We start from the raw sequence: 5636 nt of genomic DNA on the forward strand, positions 1-5636 counted from the left end.
GTCAGTCACTGCCTACCCACTCTGTTACCATTTTCTTGGAAGTCCTAGCACTGATAAAAAACATTTGCGAAATAAGAATCAGGAGGTATCTTTCTCAACATGGTAAAGCGCATTTGTGAAAAACCCACAGCTAAGTTCATACTCAATGGTGAAAGACTGGAAACCTTCCCCTGTTATCAGAAACAAGACAAGGATGTCCAGTTTCACTATTTCTATTCAATATTGTACTGGAAGTTCAAGGGAAAGTGATTTGTCAAAAGAAAGAAATGAAAGGCCTCCAAATTAGAAAGAAGTAAAACATTCCCTATTCACACATGACATGATCATACACACACACACACATAACGTACACCCACAAAATGACAAAATATACAAGGAAGCTCTAGAGCTAATACTCAAAGTAGAAGGGTACATTGTCAATATATAAAAGTCAGTTTCTGTACAACAAAGAGCATTCTAAAAGGAAATCAAGTGAAAAAATTCCATATAAAATATAGCAACTGAAAGAATAAAATAGGAATATGATAGCCAGGCCCTGACCTCAACAGACTACAGCTCCTACACTCTGATTTATTGGACTTACTCCACTCAGCTAACATGGAGTTGAAGAATGTCAACCACCACACCATGGAGCCTAGAGTGCCTACAACTGAAAGCAGGAGGATTGCATCCAATATCCATGTGGAATCTAGACCCCCTCTTGACATAGATGTGGAATGAACACAACCAAGCCAAGGTCCACAGGAAGGAGGAATACAGTAAGGATCAGAGTGGACTTAATGATATTCTATTCATGAACTATTGTGGTTAATAATCAAGAAAATGTGGCATTCATGTGGAAAAAGTGGCCATGGTGGCTGCTGGGTGTGGGGAAGGGGAGGAAGAGAAGAGATGTGGAGGCATTCTCGGGACTTGGAGTTGTCCTGGGTGGTGCCCCAGGGACAATTGCCAGATGTTGTATGTCCTCCCATGGCCCACTGGATGGAACGTGGGAAAGTGTGGGCTATGGTGTGGAACATGGGACATGGGGTGCAGTGATGCCCAGAGATGTACTCACCAGACACAATGGATGTGACATGATCATGGGGGAGAGTGTTATTGGGGGGGAGTGGTGGGGTGGGGGCAATGGGGCGAATGGGGACCTCATATTTTTTTTAATGTAATATCTTTTTATAAAATGAATAAATTGAGTAGAATTTGAAAAGTAAATAAGTAAAAAATAAAAGCTGTAAAAAGAAGAAATTTTCCCAAGGATGTTGTTGGGAATTGAATCATATACAGAACAAAAGACATGTTAGAGTCTTAACCCATTTCTCTGTGAGTGTGAACCCATTTGTAAATAGTATCTTTGAATGCATTTAGGTAAGTCAATGTGTGAGTTCATCTGTGAATATGATCCTATTTAGATAAGTCCAAGTTGAATCATGGTGACCCTTAACCCATATTTCTGGAGCCCTTATAAGAAAATAAATTGAATAGGGAAGAAGACAGAAGACAGAATTCAGGAGAAATGAGAAAAGGCCAGAGAGGAGTAACAGATCACCATGTAAAGAACTGCCATCAATGCAATGTTAAAGCCAAAAAGAATGGCCTTGCCAAAATCTGGATTTTGGACATCTCTTCAAAACTATGTTTAAGCCAACCTATTCTGCAATATTTGTATTAGTATTTTTATTTGTATTAGCTCTGGAAACAAAGACAGATCAAATGATGAGTACATGGAAAAATACAAATCCATTACTGAAAGATGTTAAAGACCCAAATAAATGGAAAAGTCTTCCATATTCATGGATTGGGAAAACCACATAATGTCATTTATATATCCAGTGCAATCCCATTCAAAGTTCCAACAACCTTCTTTGTAGAAATGAAAAAGGTAATTATCAAATTCGTATGAAAGTGGAATTGTATATGAATTTGAGGACTGCTATTTCCACTCTTGTAAAAAATTCTTGTGGGATTTTGATAAGTATTTCATTGAATTATGGATCACTTTGGGTAGAAATGACATCTTAATATTTAGGTCTTTTTTTTTTTATTCTTTTTTTAAAAATATTACATTCAAAAAATTGAGGTCCCCATTCACCCCCACCACCCCCGTCCCACCACTCCCCCCACAGCAACACTCTCCCCCATCGTCATGACACATCCATTGCATTTGGTGAATACATCTCTGGGCATCGCTGCACCTCATGGTCAATGGTTTACATAATAGCCCATACTCTCCCACATTCCATCCAGTGGGCCATGGGAGGATATACAATGTCCGGTAATTGTCCCTGATTTAGGTCTTTAATTTCTTTCAGTAGCGTTTTGCAACTTTCAGTGTACAAGTACTTAAACTCTTTGGTTAAATTTATTCTTAGCTGCTTTATTCTTGTAGGAGCTATTGTAAATGGAAATGTTTTTAAAATTTCCATTTGAGAATAGTCTTTGCTGATGTATAGAAAGACATATGATTTGGGGCTATTAATCTTGTAGCCTGTAGTTTTTCTGAAATTGTTAGTTCTAGTAGTTTTCTTGTAGAGTCTTTGGGGATTTTCTAATGATCATAAAGGATCATGTCATCTGTGAGTAGAAATAGTTTCACCCCTTCCTCTCCAGGTTGGATGCCTTTTTTCTTCCCAAATTCCTCTGGGAAGAACTTTCAGTACAGTGTTGAATAGCAGTAATGAAGATGGCCATTCTTGACTTCTTCCTCATCTCAAGGAGAAGACATTCAGACTTTCACCACTGAGTATAAAGTTAAGAGTGTTTCCCCCCATATATGTGTTGTGTCATATTATTGATGTTGCACTCTAACCCTATTTTTCTGAGATTTTTATCATGGAAAGTTATTAAATTTTGTCACATGACTTTTCTGCATGATATAGATAACCATTCTGTTAATATGGTGTATTGATTCATTTTCTTATTTTGAGCCATCCTTGCATTCCTGGGATAAATCCTCTTAGTCATGCAGTACAGTTATTTTATTATGCTAGTGAATTTGGTTTTCTACTATTTAAGGATTTTTGCATCTATATTTATAAAAGATGAATAATGTTCTATTTTCTTCTGGTATCTCTAATTGACTTTAATATTAGGGTAATGTTGGCCTCATAGAATGAATTAGGGAGAGTTCTTAGTTTGCTAGCTTCTAAAACAAATACCATGCATTGGGTTCGTTTAAACAACAGAAATTTATTGGCTAATAATTTTAAAGCTAGGAGAAATCCAAAATGAAGGTTTCACCAAACAATGTTTTCCAATCAACCAATTTCTGGTTTCTTTACACCTAGTTTATTTATTTCACAATTTATCATAAGCTGCAAGGAGAAACAAGGCTGCACCTGCCATATTTAATTTGGAAATCTCTTCTGTTAAATATCTAAGTTCATTGCTTTCAAGTTTTTCCTTTCCATCTGGCAACAGATCTCAATTTCATCAAGATTTCTGCCACTACAAAACAAGGATCACCTTTCCTCCCATTTCCTTTAACACATTCATCATTTTTTTCTAAGGGCAGATCAAAAGTTCCTTTAACATCCATATTTCAGAGCAATCTAGGAATTTTCTATTGGGCACCTCACAATTCTAGCCTTTGCCTGTTCACTAATTGTAAAGCTGTTTCCACTTTTTTTTTTTTTTTTTTTTTTTGTATTTGCAAAAGCAACACCCCACTCTTTGTAACAAAACTGTTTGTTTCCTGGTTGCCAATACAAATACCATGCAATGGGTTATTAGTTACACAATAGGAATTTTTTGGCTCATTGTTTTGAAGCTAGGGGAAATCCAAAATCAAGGTGCTACCTAGGTGATGCATCCTCCCAGAAAACTGTGACATTTGGGGGATGGCTGCTGGTGATCCCTGGTCCTTGGCCATTTTGTCCATTTTGATCTGTTATAGGTCTGTTGTCATCTTCTATTTCTACTACAATCATCTTAGGTAATGTGTGTTTCCATCTATTTGCTCATTTCATCTAGATTATTGAATATGTTGATATACAATTGTTCTGAGTATCCTTTTCTAGACATTTCTTAAATATTCTTCTAAATTTATTTTAGGGAAGTGGATTTGGCTCAACAGATAGAGCATCCACCTACCAAAAGGGAGGTTCAGGGTTAAAACCCAGGGCCTCCTGACCCATGTGATGAGCTGGCATTTGCACAGTGCTGATGCACTCAAGAAGTGCCATGCCATGCAGGAGTGTCTCCCACATAGGGGAGCCCCACATGCAAGGAGTGCACACCATGAGGAGAGCTGCCCAGCATGAAAAAAGTGCAGCCTGCCCAGGAGTGGTGCCACACACATGGAGAGCTGAAGGAGTGAGATGACTCAACAAAAAGAGACACAGATTCTGGGTGCTGCTGACAAGAATACAAGCAGACACAGAAGAACACACAGCAAATGGACACAGGAAGAGACAACAGGGGGAGGAGGGGAGAGAAGTAAAAAATCTTTAAAAAATAAATTTGTTTTATATTGAAGTTTCTAGTTACTCAAATAACACAAAAGAAGAAATCTGCTTTACTCAGTGGTTACACTCCATCCCTTATTTTTTCCATTTCTCAAGCCTGAGGGATTTGGGATGATATCCACTCTTGCAGGTTGAGAATAAGCATAGATCTTACAAGGCAGAGGAATGGAATTGTTTTGCTTGCAGTGGAAGATAATCCTTGCAGTCAGGATGAGATTGGTCCATCATAATCATATTGGTAATTGGTCAGAGAAAACCCTAAAAACTGGAGAGTAAGGGTTGGCTGCATGTCTGATGGATTTCAAGACTCAGCTGGCATAGGAACAATCCAAATGCTATAAACCTCTTAGAAATATACTAAACAGGGGCAAGGTGGTGTCAGAGTATGTATACCCACATCGCCTTTCCTAGAAAACAACAGCTGAGTGGGGCAAAATCCTGCCTGAGTGAGCTGTTTTGGGAACCCACAAAGCAGGAGGCTTCAGGGCATCCATCTGGAGAGTGTGACAAAAAGAGTGATTGCTCAAGGTAAAATTGTGGGTTTCTGGTGCTTGAGGCCAGGGCTGTGAGACAAGCCCCTCCCTCAGGGAAGGAAGCCACAGAATTACCTGACCACTGCTGGTCAGTCAGATGGAAGAGACAAACTCCAAGAGTGGGAGTGTTCTGGTGAAGGGTGAAGAAGGATCTCCTGACCTATTGTCTGGACTCCCTTTTGTGAGCTTTGAGATGCATACCAGCAGGCTTGAGCAGAAACCAGGAAGTGGGGAAAGGTGAATCTGCTGAGGCATTCTGATTTACCTAACCTCTGTGGGATAGAGAAAATTGATGTGGGAGAAGGTGGAGTCAGGCAATTAACTATTCCTGTGCAACTCACCCAAGGGAGGGGGAAAGTAGGAAGTGCTTAATAAGCTTCCAAGAGCATATTTAGGGTTCCCAGCAGGATGTGGGTGTTCTCTCAAAGTTACTGAGAGTCATTTTTTTCCTGTGGTGAGTTAACTCACAGGGTCGCATTTGAGTTTCAAATGGGAACTCACACAGGATATTGCTTTCTGCTGCTCTGGGTGAGAAAACAATAAAAGGGGGCGGGGGAAGAGGACAGATTCCTAATCAGCAGTTGATCCAATTGCAAAGAGTCAATCCCACCCCAGGATTGAAGAGCTAAGCAACCCAGTAGAA

At 39.3% G+C, this 5636-nt stretch overlaps 1 protein-coding gene across 1 annotated transcript in view; it reads left to right on the forward strand.

The window, feature by feature from the left end:
* Positions 1-4470, forward strand: part of LOC101418263 (zinc finger protein 699-like) — a 41070-nt gene extending 36600 nt beyond the window's left edge. The window contains 1 exon segment of the mRNA XM_058290242.2: positions 4048-4470. The gene's annotated coding sequence lies outside the window, so the exon portion shown is untranslated.
* The last annotated feature ends 1166 nt before the right edge of the window (positions 4471-5636 follow it).

This window comes from Dasypus novemcinctus, chromosome 30 (genome assembly GCF_030445035.2).
Source record: "Dasypus novemcinctus isolate mDasNov1 chromosome 30, mDasNov1.1.hap2, whole genome shotgun sequence".
In the NCBI taxonomy this organism is placed as follows: Eukaryota; Metazoa; Chordata; class Mammalia; order Cingulata; family Dasypodidae; genus Dasypus; species Dasypus novemcinctus.